The sequence below is a fragment of the Rhinopithecus roxellana genome, chromosome 4, assembly GCF_007565055.1.
Source record: "Rhinopithecus roxellana isolate Shanxi Qingling chromosome 4, ASM756505v1, whole genome shotgun sequence".
NCBI classification, from domain to species: Eukaryota; Metazoa; Chordata; class Mammalia; order Primates; family Cercopithecidae; genus Rhinopithecus; species Rhinopithecus roxellana.
The window spans coordinates 88,033,593-88,055,197 of NC_044552.1; the positions used below are offsets into that span (position 1 = coordinate 88,033,593).

The 21,605-nt window shown below is 38.3% G+C and overlaps 1 protein-coding gene across 2 annotated transcripts in view; it reads right to left on the bottom strand.

Moving 5' to 3' along the window:
• The window catches only part of IMPG1 (interphotoreceptor matrix proteoglycan 1), a 158,119-nt gene that overhangs the window by 58,224 nt on the left and 78,290 nt on the right, over positions 1 to 21,605 (bottom strand). The gene's annotated exons all lie outside the window — the stretch shown is intronic.

Genomic DNA, 21,605 nt, shown 5'->3' on the forward strand with positions numbered 1-21,605 from the left:
AATCTCAAGGATTGAAACAAAGCAAAGCTAAACAAACAAAACAAAACAAAACAAAACAAAACAAAACGTGGGTATCTAGTTAGGAAAAGGAAGCCATATAGAAATTGCCAGAAAAATCATGCTAGTGTCATGTTTATTGCAGCTGATCACATAGCTGAAGACAAGGGAGCAAAGTCGTAAGTGAAAGAAAGAGTTGTTCAAGAATTTGATATTTGGCCACATTGTCCTTCACATTTGGAAGTTACAGGCAGTAAGTAGTTGAGCCCTCAGGAGCTATGGAACCCATGAACCCTTTTTGAAACAATTGCCTGCTGGTATAGTCCAGCGAACCAAAAGATAAATCAAACAGAACTCAGGAATGGAGACACTGTGGGGTAGAAGGTTTGAGGGTGAGACCTAATCTATTTAAATATGAAAATCTGTCCAAGAAACTGTGGGAGTTGTAGAAGCAATTCTAAATTTGTAAACCTTGACAGTGGTAAAATACAAACCTAATTACCAAAACTTGGAGAGCGGAGGAGTGAAGGTGGGTAGACTACCAGTGTTCTGATAATTTTATCTTTCATTGTATTACATTAAAACATTCTGTCTATTGTTAAAATGTGCAGTGTAAATAATAATTACACTAAATATTTTAGGTGGTTTTTCTTAACTGCTAGAGGTCTTTTAAGAATAAATACCTTATGATATAAGAAAATACTTATCTGGAATTCAGCAATTTCTTTAGTGTAATTTCAGTTCCTTTTTTATTCTGTTAAAGTCAAGTGAAATTAAATTTAGTAAATGTTATTAGAATAGCAATATAGAAAATTTCTATTTTTGTAAAGGTAGTTCTATCTATACTTTTATCTCTTAAATGCTAAATACTTCTGTCTTTTTAGATTGTAAGATATCTAAAATGATAGATATCATTTTGTTATTTCTGAATAGCAAAATTTTAGCCTTATTTTTTTACTTTCTTTCTTTCTTTTTTTTTTTTTTTTTTTTGGAGACGGAGTCTCGCTCTGTCGCCCGGGCTGGAGTGCAGTGGCCGGATCTCAGCTCACTGCAAGCTCCGCCTCCCGGGTTTACGCCATTCTCCTGCCTCAGCTTCCCAAGTAGCTGGGACTACAGGCGCCCGCCACCCCGCCCGGCTAGTTTTTTTGTATTTTTTAGTAGAGACGGGGTTTCCCCGTGTTAGCCAGGATGGTCTCGATCTCCTGACCTCGTGATCCGCCCGTCTCGGCCTCCCAAAGTGCTGGGATTACAGGCTTGAGCCACCGCACCCGGCCTATTTTTTTACTTTCTCCATCATTTACTATTTTTCACTTTTAGGGAAAATAATACTAATTTTTTTTAAAAGGCTTATTATTTAGCCTCTCAATATATTAAGTTTTCTTCATAGATATTATTTTTAGATTTTTTGTAAACTTCGACACTCCCATCCAAGTTTATTGCAGCATTATTTATTGCTTTCTTGCTCTCACCCTCTCTTTCTCTTCTGCCTTCCACTATGAGATGATGCAGCCCAAAGGCCCTCACCAGATACAGGACCCTCGACCTTGGACTTTCCAGTCTCCAGAACTGCAAGCAATACATTTATTTTCTTTATAAATTACCCAGTCTGTGATATGAAATCAAACCAACTGTTCATTGATGAATGACTAAAGAAAATGTGGTATATATACATAATGAAATGCTTTAAAAAGAAGAAAATTCTGTTATTTTTGACAACATGAATGAATCGTTAAGTGAATAAGCCAGGCATAGTAAGACAAATACCGCATGATCTCACTCATATGTGGAATCTATAAAAGTCAGACTCATGCAAGTAGATAGTAAAATGGTGATTACTAGAGGCCAGAGGCAGGGGCTGGGGTTTGGAGAGATGTGGGTCAAAGGATACAAAATTTCAGTTAGATAGGAGGAATAAGTTCAAGAGATCACCTGTATAACATGATGACTATAGTTAATAACAACATATTGTATTTTAAAAATTGCTGAGAGTGGAATTTGAATTCTCTCACCACAAAAATGGTAAGTATGTGAGATAATGCATCCATTATTAGCTTGAATGAGCCTTTCAAAAATTGAAATATGTGTACATATTTCAAAATATCATGTATGTGATAAACATATATAAGTTTTATTTATTAATTAAAAATAGTTCTTTGAGGCTGGACATGGTGTCTCGTGCCTGTAATCCTAGCACTTTTGGAGGCTGAGGTGGAACGATTACTTGAGGTGAGGAGTTTGAGACTAGCCTGGCCAACGTGGCGAAACCCCATCTCTACTAAAAATACAAAATTAGCTGGGTGTGGTGGTGCACGCCTGTAGTCCCAGCTACTCAGGAGGTTGAGGCAGGAGAATAGCTGGAACTGGTGAGACAGAGGCTGCAGTGAGCCGAGATCACACCATTGTACTCCAGCCTGGGTGACAGAGTGAGACTCCGTCTCAAAAAATAAACAAACAAACAAACAGCACAAAAACTTCTTGGTTACTTGGGAAAAATGTGAAATTTCAAATATACCTATATTCTAAGAAAAGGTCTTAGGCAGAACCACCATAGAAGAAAAATGTTTTACCACTATCTTATTATTATTATTAATAGCATTAAAAAACATCTGGAGTAAAACTGAAACTGGTAATAAATTTAATTTCTAAGCCCTGGGAAGCTTCATTGTGTTTTCTTCTTATTTTAGTTAGATGTTTCTATGAAGTTACAGTCTTAAAATCCACTCTTAGAATCTTGGGAGGCAGAATTGAGGATGGGATAGAAGGATAGGATAGTAAACTATTATTTATTTGGCACCTTTATGTTCTAGACACTGCGCAAAGGATATTTTTAAAAAATTCTCCATTTTCCCCAAGCCATTTTATAAACTCCTGATTGTATACTCTGCACTTACTACTTGATGTTAATTTTTGGAGTCCTTGAAGTATCTTTTAGTGATGCCTTTTCTAAGTGATTAAAATGGGTAATTAAGAGAGGCAGTCCAAGGCTACAAAAATGGGTGTTGCCTTGACCAGTGGTCATCATTAAAATGAAATACAAACTTCTTCTTCTTTTTTTTTTTTTAATATGCTGCATTTCCCTTCTTAAAGCAGTAAAGGCACATTTTTCTAGTCTAATTTATTACACTTTCCCTCACTAAACAAACATGCTGAATCTGTGAAATCTTATTAGACTTAAACATTATTTCATATAACATAAAAACTAAAGAGCTCAGTCCCATATCATACCTTGTTACTTTCTGCCTTCATTTTGAAAAACATAATCACTAATTGCTTTCAGTTTAGAATCAGCCCCTATATGAAGAAAGTGCGAGTATGTATTTGGAAAAGAGTCCATTTATGTCATTTCCTTGTTTTACTGGTGGCCTTAATAAAATTTGTAATTGCCTTCTCTGGAGAAATGAAAATTCTGGGACAAATGAACTAATTGTGACATGGATTTGACATGCAACAATGTAATTTTTAATAGTATGACCAAAGTTTAATTCTGGATGGCATCTGAATTATTTATTCCAATGCTATTGAAAAGGTTGTGTTTTTCCAGCTCTGATTTGCAAAGCAAAATAATCAACACATTCTTCTATCTATTAATAACTTCATATGTACCTGAGATAATCATAAAGATTAAGATTAAATAAAATATAAATTTGGGACTGTGTAAGACACTCTAACATTATAGGATATAGCAGTCAGCTTCTAAGATGATCATTGGTGGTCCTTACTTCCTATCATTCATGTCCCTGTATAGATCTTCCTTAATTGCCTACGGCTGACTTCCACAGATTGCTATGAAAGGGATGATATATGTTCCTGAAGCAAGGTCATAAAAGATATTACTTCAATCTATATAGCACCATAACATGTACATACCGTAGTGATTTCCCCATGTCCTTCAAAGGAATCTATGGTCGTTTATTTGAGGAACTATACCCCTAGGGAAAGGACTACTCAGGTCTTTTAGAAGTTGCTGGATGCAGAGTTGGATATGTTACTGATAGAAAGGGCCCAGACACCCTTATGATCTTCCTATTAGAGTAAGAGGGTGTGGGGTCAGTTAAAGTTCTCTCTCTAGGTCTTGCAGTTCCACCTTGCTCTTTTGGATCAATTGTTCTAGTGGAAACCAGCTGGCATGTTGTGAGAACACCCAAGCAGCCACGTGAAGAGGCTGACAAGAGGAAGGACTGAGGCCTTCTTTTAATCAACTTGCCATCTATGTGAGTAAGTCATCTTGGAAGTGAATTCATCAGACCCTGTCAAGTCTAAAGAACACTGTAGCCTTGACTGATATGGTGACCATAACCTCTTGAGAGACTCTAAGCCAGAACTCCCCAGCTAAATCACGCCTAGATTTATGACTTACAGAAACTGGGAGATATAATAAATGTTTATTCTTGCTTTAAGCTACTGAGTTTTGGGGTCATTTTATGTGTAGTAATAGATATCCAATACACATAGAAACTCTTAAAGAGTTTCTGCTGCACATAAAATGACCCCAAAATGACCCCAAAAGACCTAACATTACAAGGTTTTCAGTCTGCCAGTCTCTGACTCTGGCTTTTAATAGATTATCATAAAGCATCTGGCTTTGGTGTAGAAAAGTTATTTTAAAACATATCTTTATTTTACAAGAAGGCATTATAACTTACATAAAATAAGCTGAAATGAATGTTGTTATCAGTATCCTGATCTTCATTGGGGACATTAGAAGTCAACCTCCCATTTACAGGAAAGTTTTCAGAACAGGGTGTGTGTTTGTATTGATGGTAAGAAGGAGAAGAGTGGGTCGAAATAAGGGCAAAGAGACAGACCTGAGTTGTGCATTCAGGAATGTGGTTTCTAATAGTGGTTTTGCCACTCTGACTTCCATGTACCTAATCTAGGTTGTAACAGGCAATCTCCATGCCAGGGGTTCCCAACCCAGGCACCTCAGTATCCCCTTCTTATAACAAATGTTTTGAAATGACTCCTTTATGATCCTGAAATGAGCTTAATCAAGAATATAACCTAGCTAATACACATTTTCAAAATAGTAATACATTGTTTCAACTATAACAAAGGAGAAATAAAAGGAAAATAATTTTTAATAGCAGAATATGTACTTCAAAAGGCATTACAACACAGGACATAGTAAAGTAGTTAGATGCTTATACTTTTCTGTTAATATCTAAAAATATCACTGTGGATTCCATAGTTATGAATGCAAACTGATTCAGATATTGTACTGGCAACATCAATATCATCTCTACTTTCCTAAGAGAAGTGATTTTCTGAAATGATGGTTAACTCTTAGTAGTTCAAAACAAAATTTAACCTCCCCTTAATTTACACATTCATTGCATTCCTAGAAAATTCAGGTTTATATAAATTTTGAGAAATATACTTTACAAATTACATGTATGTGCAAAAAGGAGTGTCAGGAAAAAATGCGAAAAACTAAAGTGTCCTATCTAGTGCACCTTCCAGGCTATCTGATTCAAAGGGACCTCTGCCTTCCATATTGTCATTGCAACCTCTGAGTGGTAAAATATTTATAGTAATGCAAATTATTCTTGTCCATGGAATTGCAAAGGAATTTCATCAGGTGGAATGTAATTGATTATTCCCCTGTGGATACTGATGAGCTTTGAATCTGCTTGTATATTTATTTCCTCATTTCTTTTTGCTGATTGTATGTTTGAATTGTCCTTTGAAATGGTTGTAACATCTTACTTGGTTCCTCATTAATTAGTTTATTAAATGTAACCTTTGGCATCTATTGATCTTATAATTGTATGACAGCTGTAATTTTACTTTTTATTTTTATTTATTTTTTATTATACTTTAAGTTCTAGGGTACATGTGCACAACGTACAGGTTTGTTACATATGTATACATGTGCCATGTTGGTGTGCTGCACCCATTAACTCATCATTTACATTAGGTATATCTCCTAATGCTATCCCTCCCCACTACCCCCTCCCCACAACAGGACCCGGTGTGTGATGTTCCCCTTCCTGTGTCCAAGTGATCTCATTGTTCAATTCCCACCTATGAGTGAGAACATGCGGTATTTGGTTTTCTGTTCTTGCGATTGTTTGCTGAGAATGATGGTTTCCAGCTGCATCCATGTCCCTACAAAGGACACGAACTCATCCTTTTTTATGGCTGCACAGTATTCCATGGTGTATATGTGCCACATTTTCTTAATCCAGTCTGTCACTGATGGACATTTGGGTTGATTCCAAGTCTTTGCTATTGTGAATAGTGCCACAATAAACATACGTGTGCATGTGTCTTTATAGCAGCATGACTTATAATCCTTTGGGTATATCCCCAGTAAAAAAGGATGAGTTCGTGTCCTTTGTAGGGACATGGACACAGGAAGGGGGTCATCACACACCGGGTCCTATTGTGGAGTGGGGGGAGCTATTTTACGACTCCACAAAGTATAAAAAGCTAATGGTAATGCAAATAATTCAGTGCAAGTGAATTTTGTCTGATGGAGATGCCATCAGTTTTCCTTCTGTGTAAGAGACTATTTCAACCTTACATTTTATTGCTGGGTGGATTTTGACCAGTTTTGCATGGATTTTCAAATTTGTGTCACCATTCCTGATTGCTTATATCAGAAGTTGGCAAACGTTTTCTGACAAGGGCCAAATGATAAATATTTTTGGCTGTGTAGGCCATGTGCTCTCTATTGCAACTACTCAATTATGCTGCTGTAGCTCTAAAGTAGCCATAGGCTATACGTAAGTGAATAGGCATGGCTGTGTTCCAATAAAAGTTCACTTATGAGCACCGAAGTTGAATTAAATAAAATTTTCATATATCAAAAAATATTATAATACTTTTGATTTTTTGGGACCACTTAGAAAAGTAAAAAACATGCCTAGCTTGTGGGCTGTACAAGTGGTAGGTTGGATTTGGTTTTCAGGGCTGTATTGTGCTGGTTCCTGGGTTATATTTGGTCTGTTCTTTGGATTATTTTTTGAACCAATAATAACATCTTATTCGTTTCATCATTAACTAATGAGGTAAATAAAATCTTCAATATATGTTCATTTTACATTTAAATGAGAGTCGTTATTTCACCCCTTAAAAGTTATTTCTTAACATTTGCCAAAGGTAGTTAATGGAATTCAACTGAGGTATTTGGAGACCATGAATCAAAAGGCTGAGAGAGGCTGGGCATGATGGCTCACACTTGTAATCCCAGCACTTTGGGAGACCAAGGTGGGCCACTTTGAGTTCAGGAGTTCGAGACCAGCCTGAGCAAAATGGGGAAACCATGTCTCTACTAAAAATACAAAGATTAGCCAGGTGTGGTTGCGCATGTCTGTAATCCCAGCTACTTGGGAAGCTGAGGCAGAAGAATCACTTGAACCCCGAGGCGGAGGTTGCAGTGAGCTGAGAGTGTGCCACTGCACTCCAGCCTGGGCGACAGAGCGAGACTCCATCTCAAAAACGAAAAAACAAAACCAACAAAAGGCTGAGAGATGCTTTGTCCTGAGTGAATATTAGAATTCTTGGCCGGGTGCAGTGGCTCACGCCTGTAATCCCAGCACTTTGGGAGGCTGAGGCGGGTGGATCACGAGGTCAGGAGATGGAGACCATCCTGGCTAACACGGTGAAACCCTGTCTGTACTAAAAAATACAAAGAATTAGTCGGGCGTGGTGGCGGGCGCCTGTAGTCCCAGTTACTCAGGAGGCTGAGGTGGGAGAATGGCCTGAACAGGAAGGAGGAGCATGCAGTGTGAGCCAAGGTCGGCCACTACACTCCAGCCTGGGCTGAACAGAGCGAGACTCCATCTTAAAAAAAAAAAAAAAAAAAAAAAAAAAAAAAAAAGAACCCTGAGGAGTTTTCAGAATGTCATCAATACCTAGGCTCTTCTGCAAATAAATTAAAGTAGGACCTCAGGAGAGGGCCCTGAATGGGTATGTTTGAAAAACTTTCTAGGTGATTCTAATGTGTAGTCATGATTGAATACTGGTAAATTTGAGGAAGTGGTATTTAAAATATTTTCTTGGTATATTGAAGGCCAGTTGTTACTTTAAGATATAAAACATACAATAAATAATAGCTAGGACACCTGTGATAGTATCAATAATGTATGTAGTTTTTTAAGTTTAAAGCATGATTGAAAGATCCAATTATATAAATGAGAAGACTATAAATTGCTTTAATTAATCTTTTCTTACAGTCTTTCTAATTGCTAGGAACTTGGCAGATTAAGATTGCTGCTAAAGATTTAAGCGGCCAGGTGCAGTGGCTCACGCTTGTAATCCCAGCACTTTAGGAGGCCAAGGTGGGTGGATCAATTGAGGTTGGAAATTCGCGATCAGCCTGACCAATATAGAAAAACCCTGTCTCTGCTAAAAATACAAAATTAGCTGGGCCTGGTGATGCATGTCTGTAATCCCAGCTACTCAGGAGGCTGAGGCAGGAGAATCGCTTGAACCCAGGAGGTGGAGGTTGTGGTGAGCCGAGATTGCGCCATTGCACTCCAGCCTGGGCAACAAGAGCGAAACTCTGCCTCAAAAAAAAAAAAAAAAAAAAAAAAAAAAAAAGACTTAAGCATACATTTTATTTATTTAAACCACATTTCATTCCATAAAAAATTTGAGATGGACTAATGACCTATCAGTGCTAACAACAAACTGAAATGTTACTGTTTTCCATTTTCTCAGAGTGGTTTATGGATGGGAAGACTTGGAGAGTCTTTTCCAAGCAGGAACTCTAAATTATCCGAAGTGACTTCGTGGTGCACTCATTAAATGTGATACCTTAGCTACAAAACACCAGGTAATTTCACTCTTTGAAAAATAATAAAATTTTATACCTTAAAAAGTGCTTCCATATATTTTGTCCATTATTACTATGTCTTAGAGATGGGGTCTTGCTCTGTTGCCCAGACTGAAGTGCAGTCAGTGGCACAATCATAGCTCACTGCTGTCTCCAACTCCTGTACTCAAGCAGTCCTCCCGCCTTAGCTTCGAGGGTAGCTGGGATTATAGGGGGAGCTGTGGTATCCATTATGATCCCCAAAGGTTTTAGTAAATATTATAAATATTTACATTATATACAAATTTATATTTCCCACAATAAACCAGAACTTTTCCCATTATTTGATTCAATGTCAGTTACTTAATACTCGAAAACCTTTCTTTGGCTTTTTGTCTTGGTTCTCCCTCTTCCGCTTTGTGTATTGTATGTCTGGCCCCATTTCATGCTGCAACTTTGCTGCACTAGAGCGTCTTTGTACACAAGATTATGCATTTTTGTGCTTTCTCTATCTTTCCTTTTAATAAGTTCCAGCACACTCTTTTGTTGTTGACATATTTTGCTATTGTTTTCTTTTCTATATGCTCTTTATTTCATTTGTATCTATTAATGCCCCTCTGAGAAAGGCAAGGTAGGCAGTGTTAGCCCATTTGCAGATGAAGCATCTAAAGCTCAGAAAAATGAAAAGTCCTACTCGAAACTAACTGTGGCAGGTTCAGCACTAAAGTACAGTTTCCTTAACATACTCCTTTTATTTCCACAAAAGAGCCAAAAGCTGTTGTTTTACTCTTTGCCAGGGCTTCATTCATTCATTCATATATGGATTCTTGTATTTATTAAACAAAAATTATTGAATATCTACTATCTTCCATGTACTTGTGAGTCACTGGGGCAATAACAATAAATAAGATAAATATATTCCCTTCCTCAGGTGATTACAGTAGTTAAAAATTACAGTTAAAAATACTGCAATAACTCCAATTTATTGAGCACCTTTGGTGTATGTCATACCTAAATGTCACAGCCAGTTTATAAGGTATTATCATCCCCAGTCTGCAGATAGACAAACTGTGGCATAGAAAGATAAACACTTTTTTGGGGGGGAGGAGAGGACAAGGTCTCTGTCTGTTGCCTAGGTTGGAATGCGGTGACATGATCATGAGTCACCGCAGCCTCCACCTCCTTGGGCTCAGGTCATTCTCCCACCCCAGCCTCCCAGGCAGGTATGACTACAGGTGTGTGCCACCATACCTACCTATTTTTTTTCCTACTTTTTGTAGAGACAGGGTTTCACCCTGTTGCCCAGGCTGGTCTCAAACACCTGGGCTCAAGGAATCTGCCCACCTCAGCCTCCTGAAGTGCTGGGATTACAGACGTGAGCCACTGTGCCCCACCAAGATTAATAAACTCTTAATACAGTATCAGCGATGAGGTCCTCAATAAGGCTGACATTGGGGCAATATATTCATAGTCTCAAAGGACAATTGGTAGCTTGGCAAGGTCCTGCAGCCAATATATGTTGTGTAGAGTTGGATGGAAAAGGTGTGGGGAGAGGGGACATCCAATGAAGTGGCAGTGCTGAACCTTTGTGAATTAATGCCACTTGTTGCACAGGACAATGACCCTGCTGGTCATGGGTACGTGGATTTCCTAATACATTATATAAAAGAAAGGACAATTTTCTATGGTCAATAATGGATCTCCAAATCACTTTTATCGCATTTCCCAAGTGGTATAACAGTCTTGAAGCGCTGAGTAAAGCAAGTCTACTAACAATCTCCTTCCCACCCCAGTCTGGTTGGGGAAGAGTCCAGAAGCTGAGATTTTAGTAAACAACAAGCAAGGAGTACAGATATTCCTTTTTGCAATGAAAACGCAGACTGTAGAAGTTTTGAGTTAAGGAAAATTACATCAGAGATATTTTAATGATAGCAATTCTGCCAGTTTAGCAAAAGCCTTATTTATATTCCTCATACAATTTCACAACAAAAGAGTAACTGTATTTATTAACAATGAACTTTGTCTGAGAAGAGTCACTCACCCTGTTAAACCACAGGCCTTTGTGAGGCTAATGCTGAAATTTATGAGGCAAATGGAGAAACTGAAAGTCTGAAGAGTCAAAGTATTTGTAATAAGAAAAAGCGGAATGAATCAAGGATGAGAAATGAATATCTGATTCCACACTGTATTGGGGGATTAGCTACTCGGGTACCACCTGAAGAGTAGGTCTGGTCAACGTGCCTGGTCAACTATAGTTTCAGACACGATCACACACTTATGGAATGGAGAATATTTAAAAAGATGTGCCACAAAATGTACAAATTTGAAGGAGAAATTTGATTTATGAATATGAAAAAGAGGGCAATATACATTAGATATATATAAAAGATAATCCATCCTGATTTACTGTGTATTAAACTTTATGAAACATTTTTCTAAAAAAACTTAAACATGAAGTTTTAAACCTTTAAGGTATATCAGGAAAAGAAAACAGTATGTGCAAAGGCATGAAAGAGAGCAGGATATTCATAATGTAGGTGTGTGATAGTTAATATTGTCAACTTGACTGGATTGAAGGACATAAAGTATTGTTTCTGGGTGTGTCTGCGAGGATGTTGCCAAAGGAGATTAACATTTTAGTCAGTGGGCTGGGAAAGGCAGACCCACACTCAATCTGGGTGGGCACCATCCAAAAACTGTCAGGGTGGCGAAGATAAAGCAGGCAGAAGAAGGTGGGAGAGGCTGACTTGCTGAGTCTTCTAGCCTTCCTCTTTCTCCTGTACTAGGTGCTTCCCGCCTTTGAACATCAGACTCCAAGTTCTTCAGGTTTTGGACTCTTGGACTTACACCAGTGGCTCTCAGGCCTTTGGCCACAGACTGAAGCCTGTACTATTGGCTTCCCTACTTTTGAGGTTTGGAGACTCAGACTGGATTCCTTGCTCCTCAACTTGCAGATGGCCTGTCGTGGGACTTCACCTTGTGATCATGTGAGCCAATTCTCCTTAATAAACTCCCTTTCATATATGCATATATCCTATTAGTTCTGTCTCTCTAGAGAACCCTGTGTGTTGGAAATGCAAATTTGCTCCGACCCCAGACCTACTAAGTCAGTAAGACTGAAGGTGAGGCCCAGTAGTCAGTGTTTTAAGAAGCCTTTAGTGGGATTCTGATTCATGGAAGAGTTTGAGAACACTGGTAGAGGAAAGGTTCTACAATTTGTCATGGGGAAATTTAGTGATGAAGCACTGTGATGAAGCCCTGGTCCTGATCTGCCCCTGTGGAGGATATAATACAGCAATTTCTTTCTGCCCTCAAGCGCTTACATCCTAATGATCCACAGGTGTCTCTTCATTATAGCTAGTCTGCTGGTAAAGTCTTAGGTCAAGAAAAACCGCACATTCTTTGCTTAATACCAAAATCTAATGAAGTCCATAAAGAGGAAATGCTGCTTTAGAGTTAATTTAATTAAAGGGAAGAAAATTCAACTTTAGTCAGTAGCTTTGAACTCTGATGAGTAAAAAATCCATAATGTGATCACATTGAAGTTTCTTTAGAGGCGTTCTTCCATTTGACATTTAAAATACATTTTATATCAGGGAGTGTCATTCGGGAAAAATAAATGACTTTTTCTGCTGTGTAGCTGAAGAACTTGTTAAAAAGCAAATACATGTGAAAAACTATGTTTGAATTTCCAGGTGTTGTCAGTCTAAGCTGGTCAACATCTTTCTTTGCTTAGATCTTAATGGACTATAAATCCCTCATAAAAAGAGAACTGGTAAGATAGTCTTTAGTGCTTTTGCCAAGTTACAGTAATAGAAGATATTTGTATTTCAGTCACTTAAAATAATTGCTTCCTGCCTCAAAGCATTCTGGAAGTTGGTTCTGTAAATACATGTTTTGAAGATGTTACTACAGCACATCACATTCTATCAGCTAGAGGGAATTGTTGAGTGCAAAGAAGGAAAGAATGCGAGAGACTAATTCTAAATTTCTGTTTCTTAAAGATAGTTTAGAAGCATCAACTTTTTGGGGGACACTTTAGTAGTTCCAGAAGGAGCTATTTCAAACTCAAATTTCTAAATATTACTCATCCTCAAGTGATTTATAAAAGGTACTTTAGTGCAGTACACGCCTGATTAATTTCACACCCTTGGTATTGACAATTGTATTTAAAATATGATATTTCTTCCACTTTTATTTTACAGAAGATTTTGAGAAATTTTCAGGATTAAGGAAAGCAAACTGAATTTGAAGAAATCACAGCCTAATCATATATTAACATTAAGCTATTAAAAATTCAGCTTTATATGATATATTGTAGGATGAAGGTGGTGGTGGGGGAAGAATTTATAGCATTCTCTGCAAAGCCTGAATGCTGAGGTCATGTGGATGTTAAGAAGAAAATCTGAATAATTCAGGCAACAGACTGTAATTTACCATCAGAATTAAGAAAATATATTCCACTTTGGGAGGCCAAGGCGGGTGGATCACAAGGTCAGGAGTTCGAGACCAGCTTGGCCAGCATAGTGAAACCCTGTCTCTACTAAAAATGCAAAAATTAGCCTGGCATGGTAGCATGCGCCTGTAATCCCAGCTACTCAGGAGGCTGAGGTAGGAGAATTGCTTGACCCGGGAGGCAGAGATTGCAGTGAGCTGAGATAGTGCCACTGCACTCCAGCCTGGGTGACAGAGCGAGACTCTGTCTCAAAAAAAAATTATATATATATATTCAAACAACTCTCCTCACCTGCAACAAAGAATGCCCAAATAATGACTATTTTTCTGAGCAAATCACCTCTTTTTACTTTTAATGTAATATTTTAACTATGGTTTGAAGAGAAAATGTTACATTGAGGAGGTTCACATTTTGTAGCTATGATTCTGCATTAACCATAGCATTTTATATAGTCTGTACTGTCACCAAAAGAAAGGGTGAGGAACACCCTCATCTTTAAAATCCAGTGACATCATCATTATCATTAACATCCATTCATCTGCTGTCATCCATCTCTCCATCCATTTAGTCAGTCATCCATTCATCTAGAGAATGTCCCTGCGGCAGAGGAAAACAAGGAAATGGATAAGAGTTAGTGTACAAAGAAAGAGTGAAATTGCTGCAATTCAAGGGCAGCTAAAATGGATAACCACATCAAGAAGATGTCAGCACTAAATGAGAACTACCTTAAATGATCATGCTGTTTAGTATTTTATTGAAACTGATAGATTTAGGTGCACAAGGAGATATATCCCTGGTGCACCCAAATCTATCAGTTTCAATAAAATGCTAAGCAGTATAATGCATAAGCAATCCTATAGCAATTTTAGAATTAATATATAGGGAGAGAGCCTTCTACTTTTAATTAAGTGCAGCTAATAGAGGGACAGTTTTGAAGTACAATGACCTGTGTGTTTGTGCTATAGTAATAAAAATAGCATGGTATTGGCATAAAAACAGACATACAGACCAGTGGAATAGAATAGAGCATCCAGAAATAAAATGCACACATTTAAGGCCAATCGATTTTTGATAAGGTTGCCAAGAACACAGAATGGGGAAAGGACAGTCTCTTCAATAAATGGTTTTGAGACAACTGGCTATCCACCTGCAGAAGCATGAAATTAGACCCTCATCTCACATCATATACAAAAATCAACTCAAAATGGATTAAAGACTTAAATATAAAACCTGAAACTCTAAATCTACCAGAAGAACACAAGGGAAAAAATCTCCATGACAATGGTCTGGGCAATTATTTTTTTGGATACAACTCTAAAAGCACAGGCAGCAAAAGTGAAAATAGACAAACAAGATCACATCAAACTAAAAACCTTTAGCACAGCAAAGGAAACAGAGTGAAGAGAAACCTAAGAAATGGGAGAAAATATTTTTAAACCGTACATCTGATAGGCAATTAATATTTAAAATATATAAGAAACTGAAACAACTCAATGGCAAAAAACAAATAACCTGACTAAAAAGTGGGCAAAGCACACAAACAGTTATTGCTCAAAAGAAGACACATGAATGGGCAACAGGTATATGAACAACTGCTCAACGTCATTAATCATCAGGGAAATGAAAATTAAAACCACAACAGTATATCACCTCATACCTCTTAGAATGGCTATTATCAAAAAGACAAAGGATAAAAAGTGCTAGTGAGATGCGGAGAAAAGGGAACATTTGCACATTGTTCTTGGGAATGTAAATTAGTGTAACCATTAAGTAAAGCAGTATGGAAGTTCCTCAAAAAATTAAAAATAGAACTACTCTGTTATTCAGCAATCCCACTAGGGGGTATACATACAAAGCAAATACAATCAATATTTTGAAAAGATATTTGCACTCCCATGTTCTTTTCAGCATTATTAATAAAAGCCAAGATATGGAATCAAGCTAAGTGTCCACTAACAAATGGATGGATAAACAAAACTGTCCACACAAGGAAAACCATTCAGTCTTAAAAAAGAAGAAAATGTTATCACTTGTAACAACATGGATGAGCTTGAAGGACATGATGTTAAGGAAAATAAGCCAGGCACAGAAAGACAAATACCATATGATCTCACTTACACTGTATGAGGAATTTTTAAAAAGTTGAATTCCTACAAGTAGAGAGTGTTCTTACTACAAATAAATGATAAGTATGCAAAATAATGCATATGCTAATTAGCTTGATTTAGGTATTACAGAATGTGTACATATTTCAAAATATCATGTTTGATATAGTTTGGATATTTATCCCCTCCAAATCTTATGTTGAAATGTAAATCCCCAGTGTTGGAGTTGGGGCCTGGTGAAGGTGTTTGGATCGCGGGGGCAGATCCTTCATGAATGGCTTAGTGCCATCCCCTTGGCTATGACTGAGTTCTTGCTCTGGTAGTTCGTGTGAGATCTAGCTGTTTAAAAGAGCATGGCATCTTCCCCTACCCTTGCTATCACTCTTGCCATGTGACATGCTTGCTCCCACCTCACCTTCCACCATGATTACAAGCTTCCTGAGACCCTCACCAGAAGCCAAGCCGATGTTGGTGCCGTATTTGTACAGCCTGCAGAACAACAAGCCAATTTAATCTCTTTTCTTCATAAATCACCCAGCTTCAGGTATTTCTTTATAGTAATGCAAGAACAGCCTAACGCAATGTTGCACACAATAAATATATACAATTTTGTCATTTAAATATAAACAAAGATAAATTTATTTTTTTTGTAAACAATAGTTTGAGCCATTTGAAATTCCTGATATTTGTGATTTTGGCCCAGAATATGCTAACCTAATGTCTGAAGTGGTTTTGTTTTTCTGGTTAGATTCTGAATGATGTGGATCAACTAAGCAAGAGAAACTTCCCACCAAAAAGGGACTTTAAAATGCTGGCCCTGGAAGACAGGATGCAGTAGGCAGATAACCAGGGTGTCCCTTGTATGGTTAAAGAGGCAGAGAGAGGCAGAACTGCCTGGCTAGGGAATATACACAGGTAGCCAGCATTTTCCAGGTGGGGCCAGATCAGAGATCATAACTTTAAACAGATTGGCTGAGTCATTAGGGAAGAAAAAAAGAGAAGCCAATTGCAGAATCCTGCTAAAAAGTATTTGTATTTCAATTACTACATGAAAAAAATTAATAAATTTATCATCTAAGAGAATGCTTTAGTGATATAAAACAAATCCTTTTCTTTTTTTTTTTTTTTTTTTTTTGAGACGGAGTCTCGCTCTGTCACCCAGGCTGGAGTGCAGTGGCCAGATCTCAGCTCACTGCAAGCTCCGCCTCCTGGGTTCACGCCATTCTCCTGCCTCAGCCTCCCGAGTAGCTGGGACTACAGGCGCCGCCACCTCGCCCGGCTAGTTTTTTGTATTTTTAGTAGAGACGGGGTTTCACCGTGTTAGCCAGGATGGTCTCCATCTCCTGACCTCGTGATCCGCCCGTCTCGGCCTCCCAAAGTGCTGGGGATTACAGGCTTGAGCCACCGCGCCCGGCCAACAAATCCTTTTCTTATCCTCATAAATACTCTGTGTATATTGGTTCTGTTGTTTTATGGACTATTTCAATCCTACTATTCCATTATCTGGCTCCAGACTGGACAAAGCTTGGAGAGCAGTTCCTTTACAGGACCCAGTTTTAGTAAGACTTTGTTCTGTTTGTGCTGAGCCATATTGAATTCTGAGGCAAAAGGGAGAATGTGCACCTCTTTATGCACTTATCAAAATATTCTCTCATATTTTGAACCAAAATGAAAAAGTTAATCAAAGTGCTAATGTGTTAATAAAAGAAAACATAACAATATATGAAGTCTCACATTGCCTGACCTGTTGGTGCCCATGTCAACCCTTATAAATCCACCTGAAGAGGGATGAAAGAGCCTCACAGGCCAGGAACCATGGGCAGATTGGAAATGACTGCTCCTGTCACAAAATAGCACAATAAAACAAACAACAGCCAATCCTTATTTACAATTTTGACATGTGTTCATCATGGTAAATGATGAGCTATGTACCATGGTTTTTTTTGGTACTTTGGTACTTTAATTTTTTGAAGTATTACATTTACATAATATCTTGATTCCTGAGGTTTTGGCTCCCTTTAAATGTTGCACCTGACACGAGCGTCTCACTCGCCACACTGTAATCCCAGCTCTACTTGGGCGGTGCGCGTTACTCACATGGTGCATTGAGATTAGGTGAAGAGGAATAAGAAAGAGTCAGCCAAGTCTTCGTAGGAATTCATGAAAAAAGATTCTAAGGAATTTAAAAAAAAATCCCGGTATGGACTGAAGATCTTAATAATTATTATAATAAAGATTGAGGGGAGAAAAACATGTCCATCAAATCATGGGCAAATTGGCTTTGAATTGGTGGAGGACACTGAAGGCTCAGATCTGGAAGAGGATCTGCAGAAAGATACTTTATTGCTGAGCATGAATTTGTGAGAAAAATTTGAAATTGGGAAAATGGCCGTAGAGGAGAATGATGCTGGTAATATAACTCGTCCTTATCAAGTGAAGTGGTTATCAATAATGAAGGCTGAAATATATCATTACTGGAATATTGCCATAAACTGCATAAAGTGTCAAATTGGATCTCTTGCCCAGCCTGCATAGGAGGAAGCAGAATATGTTAACTATGAGGAGAAAAAAATGAGATTCCCTAGGGGAGAAATGAAATGAGAAATACATTAGTTTGCATGTGAAGGCTGCAAACTTAAAAGCAAAAAGAAAACAAATAAAACAGGCAGTTAAACCAACAAAACCTCAGATGATTCTAATGAAACAGGAGAATTTTGTACCTTTCATGTATAATGAAACAATGTATCAAATTGCACCATAAATGAGACTTTTAACTTATAATTACATCTCAGGAAAGTTTTCTCACAATCAGTTTTTTCTTTTGTTTTTAGCCTGGAATGAAGGGCACTCACAGTTGAGTCACGCCAAGCAGCAGGTTCCATTTTCCATATTGAATAGGGCAGTTAAGGCCTAGGTATTGCAGTACTAGTTTCCTGTGTTTCTTTGGTAAGGCCTAAATTCCTCTTAGCCTAAGAAAGAAAAAAACTCCCTGGGAGGGGTGTTCAGTGAAAAGATTCACCTGAGCTGAAATTCAGCCAAGGCCTCCTATGACTCTTCATCCTCTGTCATTGCCCCGGGGAAGATGGGAAGGATCGTTGAACTTCAGTCTGACACTCAAGTCTTGTTGTTTAAGTGTTCTCACTCTTATTTCTATGGGATACCACTGAAAATATTCAGCCCCTTAGAGCAATGTGGAAATCATGAGTGAAACTTATAAGAAAGCTAGCAGATTACAGGTACACAGCACAATAGCAGTCTGGCTTTGTCCAGCTTGAAAGATGAACCTGCTTCCCTTAACTAGTTCTGCTTGCCTCCTTTCCCTGAACTATCTGGTCCTCTTTCCTACCTCAGGTTCTTCGTGAAACATTACTCTTTTAAATTGGTTCTCCCAGGGAAATGCCCAAGTTGCATTTCCAGTTTCCTTTCCAGGAAACCACTGTGTCCCCAGCATTGATGTTTGTGTCTTCCATGGATGTCTTGCTCAGTACCCACTACTGGTCTACCTCCAAGGTCTTAAGCCTTGCTCAGCCCTCTTCTGTCATATCCAATGATTGAAACAAAGATTTCCCACCATTAAAAGGCCCTTTTGGCTATTTCAGTTTTGTTCTATCTCACTTTTCCTTCCTCTGGTCTTCTTTCTCCTTACCACTGCCAGTTCTCTCAGCTATAACGTTTCTGGCATTTTTTTTTCCTTTTTAGAAACAAGGTCTCATGCTGTTGCCCAGGCTGGAGTGCAATGGCACAATCATAGCTCACTGCATTCCTGCCTCAGCCCCCCGAGTAGTAATTACAGACATGTGCTGCTGTGCCTGGCTAATACTGTAAGCATCATGTACAACTATGTCTATTTAAATTTAACACACATAAGATGCTTAAAACAAAAAGGGAGGCACATAATTTGCTTAGTACCCTTGAGATACTCTGGCTTTCCAAGTTGAAGAAATTTACTAAAATATCATTCAAGAATGTCCCAGATATACAGTCTGACAAAATTATTGCAAACTCTCATAAAAAGCCCTTAAATCAATGACAAACTTGCTATCCCATAGAGTGAAGATTGGTTTGAGGATCTAAAGAGATATATTTTCTTAAACTCTAAGCATATGCAGATCTTGGTTGGGCATGGTGGCTCACACCTGTAACCCCAGCACTTTGGGAGGCTGAGGTGGGCAGATCACTTGAGGTCAGGAGTTTGAGACCAGCCTGGCCAACATGGTGAAACCCTGTCTTTACAAAAAACACAAAAATGAGCTGGGTGTGGTGGCACGTGCCTGTAATCCCAGCTACTAAGGAGGCTGAGGCAGGAGAATCTCTTGAACCCATGAGGTGGAGGCTGTAGTGAGCTGAGATTGCACCACTGCACTCCAGTCTGGGTGTCACAGCGAGATTTGGTCTCAAAAATAAAATAAAATAAAATAAAATAAAATAAAATAAAATAAAATAAAATAAAATAAAATAAAATAAACATATGTAGATCTTGTGTTCTTAGCACACACCCAAAACAGGTAACTATGTGAAGAGAAACAATGTTAATTAGCTTGACTATAGTAATAAGTTTATTATATATGTATATTAATGCATTATGTTGTTACCTTAAATATATATGATTTATGAAATAAACCAAAAAACAATAAACATGGTCATTCAAAGCAAATAAACAAACTTACAAATACAAATAGATGTATTCATTTACTTCTCTGAAAATGCTTTCATTTGTTTCATCTCTATCAATGAAGTTTGGCGAGTTTTGGAAATGCTGTCTTTGGATGATATTTAGTAAGCATATTATTAAAATTCTGTGGATTAGCACTTGTTCCAGCATTTCAAATAGCATAAAGCTCCTGCTCAAACACATTGTCTGGCAAGGATTTTACTTAACCTGGCAATACAGAGAACGGGCCAACTAGCAAAGAAGAGTTATTTTTCTATCTCATTCATTGCCGTGGAAGAAAAATAGAGGAAGAAGCTGAAAATCCTCTTATCGTTTGGTTTATTCAATAGTCAAAATGTTAAATTCCCTTTGAGATTAATGGGACCTATTTAAAGATGGAAATCTCATTTTCCCAGGCCAGTCGTGGTGGTTCATGTCTATAATCCCCACATTTTGGGAGGCTGAGGCAGGAGGATTGCTTGAGCCCAGGAGTCTGGGAACACCCTGAGCAACATTAGGAGACCCCACATCTACACACACACACACACACACACACACACACACACACAAAATCTCATTCCTGCCTTTTACATATTTAAGGTCAGATGGATGATGTGACCTCTCACTTTGAGCAGAAGTGCATAACAATTACAGAAGGTAGCTCAGTTGCCTGTGTAGACTCCCCTCCCATAAACTGACAACTGGACACAACTTGGAATCTACTGACACCTTCACAAATGCTGTTTCATTTTCTTAAAATGTGAAAACTGAAGGAGATTATTCACAGGAGTGTCTATCCATGCCCCCCAATCCATTACATATATTCTTTTTATTTCTACCTTAGGACTTCGAAGATGTATTTTCCCTCAATGCAAGAACTACTTCTTTGATTAAAATGCTGATCACATTGTATACCTGTACTAAGGCAATTCCCTGCAACGGAACCCAAGGTGACATTCCTTCCTCATAGTCTCACAGGTGGCTTTGTCTGCACTTGGTTATTCTCTGGCCTCAAACCATTAGCATGAAGGGTGCTTCTCACTTTCTGTAAAAATGGGCGGCCAGGCATGGTGGCTCACGCCTGTAATCCCAACACTTGGGAGGCCGAGGTGGGCAGATCATGAGGTCAGGAGATTGAGACTATCCTGGTAACACGGTGAAACCCCATTTCTACTAAAAATACAAAAAATTAGCTGGGCATGGTGGCACGTGCCTGCAGTCCCAGCTACTCAAGAAGCTGAGGTAGGAGAATAGCTTGAACCCGGGAGGCAGAAGTTGCAGTGAGTCAAGATTGCACCATTGTACTCCAGCCTGGGTGAGAGCAAGACTCTATCTCGAAAAAAAAAAAAAAAAAAAAAAAGGCAAAAGAGGCAGACACACCTGACTTCTCACCCTAACTGTGATGTTACCTCATTTGAGTCCAGATAAGGGAATATGATACAGAAACTTTGTAGCTATGAAAACACCATGTCTTGATCACTTGAGAAGTGATTAGTGGGAGAATAGAAAATTGTGGAACTGGTTAGATGCCACTTTGACCACCTAACCTACGCCAGCCCCTTCTGAGCAACTTTCTCTCTATTCTCGTTCCATTATTGAGTGCATATTTCCTATCCTCTCTTCTGCTACGAGCTC